At 52.2% G+C, this 12,914-nt stretch overlaps 1 long non-coding RNA gene across 1 annotated transcript; it reads left to right on the top strand.

Moving 5' to 3' along the window:
- Nucleotides 1-382: 382 nt before the first annotated feature.
- On the top strand, nucleotides 383-6,011 carry LOC144579798 (uncharacterized). The gene is made up of 3 exons (XR_013528210.1): nucleotides 383-519; nucleotides 3,947-4,014; nucleotides 5,678-6,011. It is a non-coding gene; the product is annotated as an uncharacterized LOC144579798 (long non-coding RNA).
- Nucleotides 6,012-12,914: the final 6,903 nt, after the last annotated feature.

Genomic DNA, 12,914 nt, shown 5'->3' with positions numbered 1-12,914 from the left:
TTCCCTCTTCCACCTCAAGCCCACCCTGTGATGCAGGCTTTGAGGTGGGCCTGCCTGTGCAGAGTCCTCAGAGGTCTGGGTGAAGGCACGCCTCAGAAAAGCCCCCTGAGCCTGGAGAGCCTGGCGTTCATTCATTCACTGCACACGTTCCCCAGGCACCCACTCTGGACCCTTGGAGAACAGGGCTGAGTGAGCTGGGACCCCTAGGAAGGAGCCCGTCATTGGCCAGGAAACTGCTGACCTGTAAAGGGCTGAGATCTGGGCTGGGAGTTGTGGGTGTAGCGATGAGCAGGACCAGCTTGCCTAGGGTTCCATGTGAATGTGGGAGGATAACCGGGGGGACTTACATCTCATCAGCTCCGTCTCTCCCCCTTCCTTCCTCACATCCCAGTGAGAGCATCAGGCCTGCCAACAACCCCACGGTACACGGTACAACAAGAAAATAGCATGCTGGACGTAGGTGCAGAGCTTCGGGGAAGGGTTCCCAGTGCACGTGAGGCTGGCGCTGGGGCCTGAGGGGTGAGGAAGGGCACTCTGCTTGGGGTCTGCATGTGGCAAGGTGCAGGGGCAGGAAAGGACCTGTCTGCTCTGGGAAACACCAGTGGGTTATTGTGTGCGGCGGGGAGGTGGCAGGCGTGGGGGGTGTGGTGGGGTGTGGGGTGTAACGTGGGGCCCCTGCTGGGTGTGGAGCCATTGGTCCAGGAAGTCAGGGCGCCCCCCTCCCCCCGGGGTTGCTCCCTGGCTGCTTTGGGAGGAAGCGGCCCTGGACCTCAGGCTGCACAAAAGGAGGCTTTGACATTGGTTGGGAGCAGGGAAGTGAGGAGGGAGGAGGGAGGAGGGAGCTGGTGTGTCTTTTTGGATGTAGCTCAGGAATATGCTCCTCCTCCCTTCAGCACCATGGCAACAGGCCTCTGAGAACTGCTGATCTGATGGTGGGGGCGGGCTGGGGGCGGAGGGCAGCTCTGTGGCCCTGGGCGAGTGGCTTCCCCTCTCCGAGCCTCAGTTTGGGCATCTATTATGTGGGCATGGCCATACTGATGGGGCGGTGGCTGTGAGGAGTCCTGAGGGACCAGACGCAGAGTGGTCAGCTCCTTGGAAACATTTTTAGAGGGAAGGAGGGAGGGAGGGAGCAGGAGCATCCTGGGTGGCCTTGCATCCCGAAGGTTTGGCAAGGCCGTCGGAGTCCTTGAGCCTAAGTGGCCCCTCAGAGTCAGCCTGTGCCTCTCAGGAATGGGCCTGCCTCAGTGGCCCCATGCACTCAGTTTCCAGCCAGTAGACCCTGTGGGAGGCAGGATGGCTGCTGGGTCCCGGCAGCCCCTGTAGCTGGAGGGCTGGTGGCATGTCCTCATAGCCACCCCAGCACAAGCTGCACCCCCAAAGCACCAGGGCTTTTGCTGTTTCTAGAACTCCACCAGAGCAGGAAATGGGGGGTGAACCCCAAATTTGTTTCCCAGGGCTGTCATTACAAACCGCCACAAACCGGCTTAAAACAACAGAATTGATTCTCTGACAGCCCTGGACGCTGGAAATTTGAGGTCGGTGCTGGCAGGGCCACGCCCCCCCTCCCCCGGCTCTGGGGGAGGCTTCTTTGCCTCTTCCAGCTTCTGGTGGCTGCACGCACTCCTGGGCTTGTGGCCACCTCCCACTGGTCTCTGCCTGGTGTGCGCATGGCCTCCCCTGCGTGTTTGTGTCCTTGCTGCTTCTTAGAAGCACACCAACCATTGCATTAGGACCCACTCTCAGCCAACATGGCCTTGTCTTAACTCATTACATCGGCAAAATCTCCATTTCCAAATAAGTTTCCATTCTGGGGTGTTGAGTGGACATAGGGGGGACACCATCAACCCATCATAAGGCCCGCTTGGGCAGCCTCAGGGGAAGCTGGGCCACATTTAACTGAAAGTGGAGGGTTGCAAGGATCCCACAAGGGGCTCTGACCCAGTGTCTGGCCTGCAGGGCACAGGGTGGAACCTGCAGGCAGGGACGGACGGAACAACGCACAGGACTCACCCCCACCACCAGAGGTCTGTGTGTGGAGATGACAGAGGGCAGCGTCCCCCATATTGCCAGTCACTCACGGAGCATGGAAACCCCTGCTAAGGCAGGAGCGCCGGCTGGCCGTGAACTCAAACCCTGGGTGGAGTGGGGGCTCTCAGTGGTTCCAAAGTCAGCCAAGATCTCGGTTCTGGGCCACCCAGGGCTCTGGAGTCAGACACCTCGTGTCTGGGTCTCCACCAGTTACTGACTGAGCGACCCCAGCAGTGTGCTCACTGCTCTGGGTATCCCTGTTCCCTGTGGATGGCATCATCGCCTCCCTTTAGGAGATCAGAAGGAGCAAATGGGAACCTTGGCTCTGTGCCTGTTGCAAGGGAAGTGCTTGATAGATGGCGCCCTTCCGCACCAAGAAGAGAGAAAGCAGAGGGAGCCTAGTTAAAACTGCGGGCCTGGAAGGCCTGTGACTTTCAGGGGAGCTGGGAAGGGGGCCCTGCCCAGGTCTGCATACCAGCTGGGCAGAGCAGGATGGGCCTGGTACATATGCCTGGGGCCATGCAGCAGGGCCTCGTGCTTCTTTTCTGGACCCACTTGATGGATGGGGAGACTGAGATTCAGAGAAGGGAAGTGGCTTGCCAGGGACACCCAGCTGATACACAGGGGATGGATTTCAAACCCACCTGGTCACAATTCCAAGCATTCTTTTCTTGGGCCAAACCTTGGGAGTTGAAGGCCGATTCTGACGTGTGATGGCTCCATTTTATGCAGAATATTGTGTTTGATTTTAAATGTGCCTGTTTACCACAGACCCTCATTTCCCAGTTGTTTTCCTCCCAGGGGTCTTCATCCACAAGCGGACTCTGATGGCCTCAGGGGCTCAGATTCCACAATCAGCTAAGGTTAATGTAAGGCCTTCTAGGTTACAAGGCTGAGTTATTTTCCACCATTCATTTGTTCACTTTATATAACATGCAACTATAAGCACCTGCTGTATAATGGGCACTGTGTTAAACACCAGGTTTACAGAGGTGGACAAGGCACTGCTCCTGCCTCCAGGGTCTCCAGACCATTAGGGCCCCAGGTCCTTTGTCAGACGCTGGTGACAAAATGTCGAAGGAAGTCTGTTTAAGATTCAGGTGAGCTGGACAGCTGAGGTGGGAATGCCTGCTGTCTTGGAGAGTGGAGAAGGGACAGAGCTGTCATTTACTGCAGATGTCAAGGAGTTTGGTTCAGAACAAGAGCAAAGGTGTGTGCCCAGGGTGTGGGACTGCATGTGGGAAGACAAGGTGAGGCAGATGCTGCTCTGGGGACTGTCAGGGACTCCAGTGATTGGCGTTGGGGGGTTTGAGAAGTGGAGGTGGAGGCAGAGGCCAGGACGTGACTAAGCATGGGACAGGGCAGGGTCGGGGGAGGTGCTGGGTGCGAGGCTAGTGCAGACAGGCGGAGGGAGGCATGGCAGGGCAGTGACGGGAGGAAGGCCGCCGGAGGTAAGGTGTAGTCTCAGTAGTTCTGTGGGTCTGGCTGCTTCCCAGTAGCTGACTAGACCCTCACAGCCAAGTTCACGGTCCTTTGCAGTCTGACCTTAACCTACCTGCCCAGCCCAATCCCTCTGCAGCTGCTGCTCACACCTTCCAGCCCGAGAACGTCTTCCCAGCCCTGAGACTGTCACACACCTGGGCACCTCTGCACCTGTTAGTCCGCCCATGCCTGGGGCATCCCACCCATGTATCAGTTGAAGCCCAAATATGCCATCAACTGAGAAACATTCCCAGTGGCCCCACAGAAAGAGGCTGGTGCTTCCTCTCGGCACTGCAGCCTGGACACCTGCCTATCATTCGTGCTGTTGTCACCCTGCACCGCCATGGCTCACGTATGTGGGTTTCCTCTCTTGCTTTCTCTTCCCTGCTACCGAGTGTAGCCTTCTTACTTATCTCTATATATCACTTGTCCCCAGGTACAAGGTCCGCAGCACAGTCGCTGTTCAGGGCATTTGATGAAAGGAGGAACGAGTTCGCTGGCAAGGTAGGTTGGGGGATGGAGGGATGGATGGAAGGATGAGTGGATGGACAGAGGATGGAAGGACGGAGGGTGATAATGGATATTTGGATGGGGAAGTGGCGGGATCATGGATCTCTGGGTGGGTGGATGAGTGAATAGGTGGGTGGAGAGGCGGGTAGGGTGGGTGTGTGGATGGAGGTAGGTGAGGTGATGATCAGGTGAATACATAGACAGACGGGTGAGGGGATTGTCGTGGGTAGATGGGTAGAGGAGGAATGGGGAATCCGTAGGTAGGCAGACCAGTGAGTGGGTGGTAGATGGATGAAGAGGAAGGTAGATAAGTTGTACTTGCGGAACTGGTTTACATCCAGGTAACACGGTAAGAAGAAAGGATTAGGGACAAGGACAAAAGTCACTGGGTTAGATTTCATAGGGAGTAGGTGGATGGATGATGGGCGGGGGAGGAAAACCGTAGGCTGGTGGGCTCTGTCATTATTCCCCCAAATGTGGATGCAGCAAGCCCAGTTCCGCTGCTTCCAAAGGACTGACTCAGGTGGATGCAATGGGGGCTGGTCATGATCCCAAAAGACACAATCCCGATGCCGCGGTCCCAAATGCTGAAACCCCAAAATGTCACAATCTCCCAGTCTAAATCCCCCAAATCACAACCCCAAGAGATTCAAATCTTTTTTTTGTTGTTGTTAATCGATGAGAGCTTATTATGTGGCTCAGGTTGGCCTTGAACTCATAGCCTCGCCTCCTCAAGCGCCAGGACAACTGACTGGAGCCAACACGGCTCCCAAGATTTAAATCTTGAACGTTGAAATCCTGAAAGCCAAATTCTGAGGAAATGATCAGTTCGTTTTCGCTGGTGCACAAGATAGTTGGACTGGGTTGGTTGCGTCGTTAGGCAAACTAGTACCTTGTTACTGTCTTTATTTGGAAATTAAGTATGATTTAAGGAGATGCATATGAGTGCCGAGTTGACAACCGGTGGAGTTGTGGACTTAATTTTAGGTGCTGACTTGACTGGATTAAGGAATGTGGGTGTGGGTCAGCTGCAGTGGTTCACGCCTGTGATCCCAGCACTTTGGAGGCTGAAGTGGGCAATCATTGGAGTTTAGGAGTTTGAGACCAGCCTAGACAACATGGTGAAACCCCATCTCTATAAAAAAAAAAAATACAAAAATTAGCCTGGCATGATGGTGCACATCTGTGGTCCCAGTTACATGGAAGGCTGAGGAGGGAGGATCGTTTGAGCCCAGGAGGTCAAGGCTGCAGTGTGCTGGGGTCGTGTCATTGCCTGGGCAATAGAGTGAGACCCTGTCTCGAAAAAAAAAAAGAAAAAAGAAATGTTGGTGTTTCTATGAAGGTGTTTCCAGAAGAGGTTGTGAGTGAACCTGGGTGGATGAGGTGGTCGGGTGGGGAAGTTCTGCCCTCACTGTTGGTGGGCACCATTTAATTGGCCAGAGGCCTGAGAGAACAAAATAAAAAGGCAAATTGGTCTGTTTGTTTGCTTGCTTGAGACAGAATCTCGCTCTGTTGCCCCATCTGGAGTGCAATGGCGTGATCCTGGCTCTCTGTGACCTCCACCTCTCGGTTCAAGCGATTCTCCTGCCTCAGCCTCCCAAAGAGCTAGGACTACAGGTGTCCGCCGCCATGCCCAGTGAATTTTCGTATTTTTTAGGTGAAACGTGGTTTTGCCATGTTAGCCAGGCTGGTCTTGAAGCCCTGACCTCAAGTGATCCTCCCGCCTCAACTTCCCAAAGTGCTGGGATTACAGGTGAGAACCACAGTGCCTGGCCTGAATGGGTCTCTTTCTGAGAGCTGGGACTTTTCCTCTGCTGCCTTGGACATTAGAAATTTGGCTTCATGAAACTACACTTATCACATGCTGTGTGTGTAAGCACTGGACACATACGGAAAACCATCAAAACTTCCTTAATAAATGAAGAGGTGCTCTTTATGTATGACTGTATTAATGAAAGAAAAATTCTCCAGATCTCGGCTCTTTGGGTGACCCAGGCATCTTGGGGTGACTGCCTGTGCTGTGATGCCCCATTATGGTTTTTTTATTTTAATTTCAATTTTTGAGACAGAGTCTCACTCTGTTGCCCAGGCTGAAGTGCAGTGGTACGATTGTGCTCACTGAAATCTCCGCCTCCTGGGTTCAAGCGATTCTCCTGCCTCAGCCTCCCAAGTAGCTTAGATTACAGATGCCCACCACCATGCCTGGCTGGTTTTTGCATTTTAGTAGAGATGGGGTTTTACCATGTTGGTCAGGCTGGTCTCGAACTCCTGACCTCAAATGATCTGCCCGCCTTGGCCTCTGAAAGCGCTGGGATTACAGGCGTGAGCCACTGCACCCGGCCCCATCAATTTTTTCTTGATCTCACCAAAGACTTAGGTTGTCCATCAGGGTTTTTCAGATGACTGCAGTTACCGGACGTGGGTAATTGCCAGCCACAGTGATGTATGCTTATACATGGCACTTTATCGTCTGTTCATAACTGTTAAAGTCTCATGATTGTTGTTAGTATACCTGAGTGTTTATGCTTGCAAATATATGCATGTCATTTTTGCCTATTTCATTGTGTAAAATGGCCTGTGAAGTGTTCTGTCATGTTTTTATGTTTCTCAAGTAAATCTCCTGTTAGAAGTGTAAGTAAGTCTTTTAAATAACTTTGAAAAATTATTTTTTTCTAGGATTATATTTTCAGGATTTTTGATCTTTCGGGATTGTGATTTTGTGGATTTTAGATTTTGGAGATCTGTTTAATCTGTTAGGATTTTAACATTTGGAATTATATTGTGTGGGATTGTGTCTTTTGGGATTATGGCCAGAACCCAGATGGGACTTGAGGGCAGAGCACGTGACAAGGCAGGGAAGGGTGAGACCAGGATCCAGCCCTGGAAAATGTGTGGCACAGGGCCTCGCCAGCTGGCTGGGACACAGGTCAGAAGGGAGGTCCCACCTGACGCCTGCCGGACTGCAGTGGCATCCGTCTCTGTGTGGACAGGGTCTCCAAGTCCCAGCCTGCCAGGGTTCCCTGCTCCCTGCCCGGCACCTGTTTTTTTGTTTTTTTTTTTTGAGACGGAATCTTATTCTGTCACCCAAGCTGGAGTGCAGTGCTGCAATCTCGGCTCACGGCAACCTTTGCCTCCTGGGTTCGAGGAATCCTTCTGCCTCAGCCTCCCAAGTAGCTGGGATGACAGGCATGTGCCACCACACCTGACTAATTTTTGTATTTCTGGTAGAGACTGTGTTTCACCATGTTGGCCTGGCTGGTCTCAAACGCCTAACCTCAAATGATCTTCCTGTTTCGGCCTCCCAAAGTGCTGGGATTATAGATGTGAGCCACCACACCTGGCCCCTCAACCTGGTTTTGAACTTTCTGCCTGAGCCTTGAACTTGACCTCTGGGCTGCTAACTTGGGGCACGTGTCCTCAGACTTCATGCCAGCCCCCTCCCCAGGGTTCCTAGTCAGGCCCCCACTGGCTGGGGAGAGAGAGCAGCCCAGCACATGTGGACCGTGAGGGTCCAATCGTAGGTGTGGACAGGACTGCAGTGAGGAGTATGTAGGGCATTGGTGAATGTGGCTCCTGGGTGCGTCTGCGCAGCTGCTCCAGAGGAGACTGCACTGAATAGGGAAGATCTGCCCCCAGTGAGGGCAGGCACCATCCAGCTGGCTGCGAGCCCAGATAGCACAAAAATGGAGACCAAGAGTGACTTCCTCTCTCCCTCCTGGGGCTGGGATTCTCTCCTTCTGCCCTTGGATGTAGAATTTCCAGCCTGTAAGACTTGTACTGGTGGCTCCATGGGTTCTTGGACTGAGAGTTACAGCATTGACTTAGTGAGCCTTTCAGACTTGGACTGAATTTGGCTGCAGGCAGAGTTCTCCAGCTTGTGGAGGGAACCAGGGTGGGACTTCTCAGCCTCCATAATGGAGTGTGCCAACCCCCCTCAAAAATCCCCTCCCATACCTCTCTATATCTCTATCTCTCCATCCATCCATCATACATCTGTCCACCCATCCATCTTTCTATCTGTCCATCCATCCATCCATCCACCCATCTATCCTTCCATGTATCCACCCATTAATGAATCAATCATCCATCCATCCATCTACCCATTTATCCATTCATATATCTATCCATCCATCTATTTCTCTCTCCACCCCTCCGTCTGTCCATCCATCCATCCATCCATCCATCCATCCATCCATCCATCCATCCATCCATCTATATATCCATCAATCTACCCATTCATTCATCTATCCATCTGTCTGCCTTTCCATCCATCTGTCCATCCATCCATCCACCCATCTATACATCCATCAATTTACCCACTCATTCATCTATCCCTCTGTCTCTCTGCCTTTCCATTCATCTGTTCATCCATCCATCCATCCATCTATACATCCATCAATCTACCCACTCATTCATCTATCCCTCTGTCTGTCTGCCTTTCCATTCATCTGTTCATCCATCCATCCATCCATCTATATATCCATCAATCTACCTATTTATTCATCTATCCATCTGTCCATCCATCCATCCATCCATCCATCCATCCATCCATACATACATCAATCTACCCACTCATTCATCTATCCTTCTGTCTGTCTGCCTTTCCATCCATCTGTCCATCCGTTGATCCATCCATCTCCTATTGGTCTGTCTCTGTAGATCCCTGATGAATACTGGGATAACTACTATCTCTCAGATCTGCCCATGCCCCAGGTGCTTTTACTTCTGGACTTCAGACATCCAAAGAGCTCAATGCCTGAGCTTTACTTTTGCTGACTTTGTCTCTTTTCTTCTTTTGTATTTTAAACCCAAAAGGAACTTGTACCTGTGGATTTTAGGAAGACAAAAACCAGCTGGTATTAGTTCCTTGTTTCTCCATCCACAGGGAAGAGGGGGAAGTACCCAGACCTTAAAGGGGCTCACTCTGGCTTGGGGCAGGCAGGACAGAAGGCAGTTCTGAGAGCTCCTTACCAGGTCAGGAGGAGGCAGAGCTGTGGGCCCTGTGCCTGGCAGGTGGCAGGTGACCCTCAGGATGTGGACCCTGGCACCTGGTTCCTCATTGTGGTCAGCATCCTGCAAGGGTGCCCGGGCCCAACCCAGGAGCTAAGGAACTGCAGGTGCCCACATGGGCACAACTGGGCCCTGAGGGGTCACTGGAGGAAGCAAGGGTCCTGGAGTGACTGCACTGAATTTCCCAGCAGCCTTGTAGAAGATGACTTTCAGAAATTGGAGATTTCCTTTACCCCATATTGTCAAGAACAATTCATTCTCAGCTCCTACAACCAGAACTGTATTTGGAAAAAGATTGCCCCCAACAGTCTGGGCTGCAGCCTCTCTGGTCTCTTGCTGATATCCTGTAGGCAAGGGCCAAGTCAGCGTTGGGGGGTCCTTTCTCTCAGGGCATTAGGGGTTCCAGGGCTCCTGGCCATATTGAGAGCTCCTGAGAGTTTGGCCTGTTGGGCCTGGAGATGGAGACCTCTGACTGACCTCTCCGTCCCTGGGGGATGAGGGGCAGGGCACCCCCCCACCCCACTTCACTGGGCAAGAGGCCACTGTGGCCTGGATTAAGAGGGGATGTTGGGAGAAAGGGGCCCAGGAGTGCCCAGAACTCTGTGTACCAGCCCCAGGTCGGGCTCTGGACCGCTGTGTTTGCCTTCCTGGGGAGCAAGATGGGAGGACATAAAGCCATGTGGACATTAACTGTGGATGGTGCCATCCTAAGTGCTTTACAGAATTCTCTTGCATTTAACCCTTGCAGCCACCCTCTGAGGAGGGTGCTGTCTTGGTCTTTGCTGCTATAACAAAACGCCACCACCTGGGTGATTTATACACAGTAGAAACTTATTTCTTACAGTTCTGGAGCCTGGGATACCCAAAATCATGGTGCTGGCAGATTTGTGTCTGGTGAGGACTGTTTTCTCTGCTTCAAGATGGGGCCCTGTTGCTGTTTCCTTTCTAGAAAGATGAGCCCTGTTCTCACATGGCAAAACAGAAGGGGAAAAGGCGTGAACGGCTGTCTTGTGCCTCTCATATAAGGGCACTAATCCCATTTTCGAGGGCTCCACCCTCATGACCTCATCACCTCCCAAAGGCCCCACCTCTTAATGCTGTTGCATTGCTGGTTATGTTGCAACTTAAGAATTTGAGCGGACACATTTAGACTGTAGCAGGCACCATTTGTAAGCCCATCTTACACATCAGGAAACCAGAACACAGAGAGGTTCAGCCATTTGTCTGAGGTCACACAGCCAGGATTGGGTGTGGGTTCCAGCTCTTCTGGCCGTGCTGGTTCTGGGCACTTTATTTCACCTCTTTCTGCTTCTGTTCTCAACTGTAATAAGCAGTGGCCACAGAACAGCTGTTATTACTGTTGTTGTCCTGGGGAGATGCATGTGTTCATGGCACCCACATGGCAGATGCTGTGCCCAGGCCATGGACTCTGGATAGGGTCAGGTCCTTGCCTTTCCCTGACACTCTCTCTTCCGGTGGTCCCTGTGCCCCAGTCCTTAAGGGCAGTCAGCTCTCCCCCACCCCTGTTTTTTTTTTTTTGAGACAGGGTCTCACTCTGTCACCCAGGCTAAAGTGTAGTGACGTGATCAAGGCTCACTGCAACCTTGACCTCCCCAAGCTCAGGTGATCCTCCCGCCTCAGCCTCCCAAGCAGCTAGAACTACAGATGCACGCTACCATGCCAAGCAAAGTTTTACGCATGTATATATTTCTGTAGAGACAGGGGCTTGCTATTCTGGTCTTGAACTCCTGGCCTCAAGTGATCTACACACCTTGGCCTCCCAAAGTGCTGGGAATGCAGGCAGGAGCCACTGTGCGCCGACAGCTTCCCTCCTAATCACATTTATGATTGCATTTACAGCCCATCCAGATACTCCAGGGTGATCTCCCCATCTCAGAGTCCCTAACTTAATCCCACCTGCAAAGCCTCTGCCATCTAAGGCATCCACAGGTTTCAGGCATTAGGGCCTGGGTATCTTTGGGGGCCATGGTATCCAGTGTGATGATTTATTGTTACCTGTGATTCAGCTTACTGCAGTGTACACATGGCCACGGGGCCACCACCCTTTGTCTCTCTGTCTGTGGCTGTCATCTGTGAAGAGCTGCAGCACTTTTCCCACTGAGCCTGGGTGCAGCCTCAGAAGCCTTGATGTTGTGGCTGTTGTTGGAGATGGGGTCTCACTGTGTTGCCCAGGCTAGCCTCCCACTCCTGGGCTCAAGCAGTCCTCCTGCCTCAACCACCCACCCCTGCCTGAGTAGCTGGGACTGCAGGCATGTGCCATCACACCCGGCTAAATGTTTAAAATTCTTTTGTAGAGACAGTCCCACGATGCTGCCCAGGCTGGTCTCAAACACCTGGCCTCAAGCAGTCCTCCCACCTCGGCCTCCCAAAGTGCTGGTATTACAAGTATTGGACTATCATCAGAGAAATGTTTTGTAAAATCTCTACTTTTAAAAATCTGGCTAAAGTTTTGTTTTCATCAAGTATACAAGAGATGTTTGCAGCTAATCAATAGTTATTAGAACAGTTCCCTCCTAAACAGTGTCATGATTGTATCCCTCAATTCCTTCCTTTCCTTCTTGTCTTTTATGTCTGTTTAATTCTGCAGCAGATGCGTTAAAATGACCTTTGTAATTTCTCTCCAATTTTCTTGTCTTGATGGTAGGAATTAGTTTCCGCCCCTAGGGCCTGGCCAGGAGGCCAACCCAGCCAAGTGACTTCTCCATGACTGGAACCTGCAACACAGTGGAACCTAGGACCTCCACGTGCTGGACCCCCAGCCTATGTGCCCCCAGCAGGAAGCCAGGAGCTGGATGGAGGTCTCATCAGGAGAGACTAGGGCCACACTGTTTCAGAATGCTCTGCTGTAATCAGCCCTACTGTGTTTGAGAGCTTTCAAAAAGATCTGACTGGCCAGGTGCAGTGGTCAGGAGTTCGAGACCAGCCTGGCCAACATGGTGAAATTTCGTCTCTACTAAAAATACCAAAATTAGCTGGGCATGGTGGCGCACACCTGTAATCCCCCAGCTACTTGAGGGGCTGTACTCCCAGCTACTCAGGAGACTAAGGAGGTAGGATCACTTGAACCCAGGAGGCAGAGGTTGCGATAAACCGAGATTGTGCCATTGCACTCCAGCCTGGGCAAAGGAGTAAGACTATGTCTCAAAAGAAAAAAGGCTGGGTGTGGTGGCTCACACTTGTAATCCCAGCACTTTGGGAAGCTGAGGTGGGCGGATCATGAGGTCAAGAGATTGAGACCATCCTGGCCAACATGGTGAAACCCCATCTCTACTAAAAGTACAAAAAATTAGCCAGGCATGGTGGTGCGCACCTGGAGTCCCAGCTGCTCAGGAGGCTGAGGCAGGAGAATTGCTTGAAATCAGAAAACAGAAGTTGCAGTGAGCCGGGATCGCACCACTGCACTCCAGCCTGTTGATAGAGCAAGACTCTGTCTCAGAAAAAAGGAAAAAGAAAGAAAGAAAGAGAGCCCCTCGCCCTCCGCCATGTGAGGACACAGTGAGAAGGTGGCCATCTGCAGGCCAGGAGGCAAGGCCTCACCAGGAACAGAATCAGCGCACCTTGATTTCGAACTCCCGGCCTCCAGATCAGGGAGGAATCAATTTCTGTTGTTCCGGCCACCCAGTCTGTGGGATTTTAGCTCGGCCTGATCTGACTGACACAGGTGAGAAGAGCAAGGACAGGCCATGGCGGAAGAGCCCAGGGTGGGTGCGTAGCCTTTTCCCTGGGTTGTTGGAACAAATGACCACGGGCCCAGTGGTGAAGTGCCTCACATCTACAACTCCGGTGGTCAGGAGTCTGAAATCAGCACCACACCCGGATAATTTCTGTATGTTTAGTAGAGATGGGGTTTTGCCACATTGGCC

Source organism: Callithrix jacchus, chromosome 16, assembly GCF_049354715.1.
Source record: "Callithrix jacchus isolate 240 chromosome 16, calJac240_pri, whole genome shotgun sequence".
In the NCBI taxonomy this organism is placed as follows: domain Eukaryota; kingdom Metazoa; phylum Chordata; class Mammalia; order Primates; family Cebidae; genus Callithrix; species Callithrix jacchus.
The sequence above is the reverse complement of the archived record's forward strand: the minus strand, read 5'-3'. Positions and strand labels throughout refer to the sequence as shown.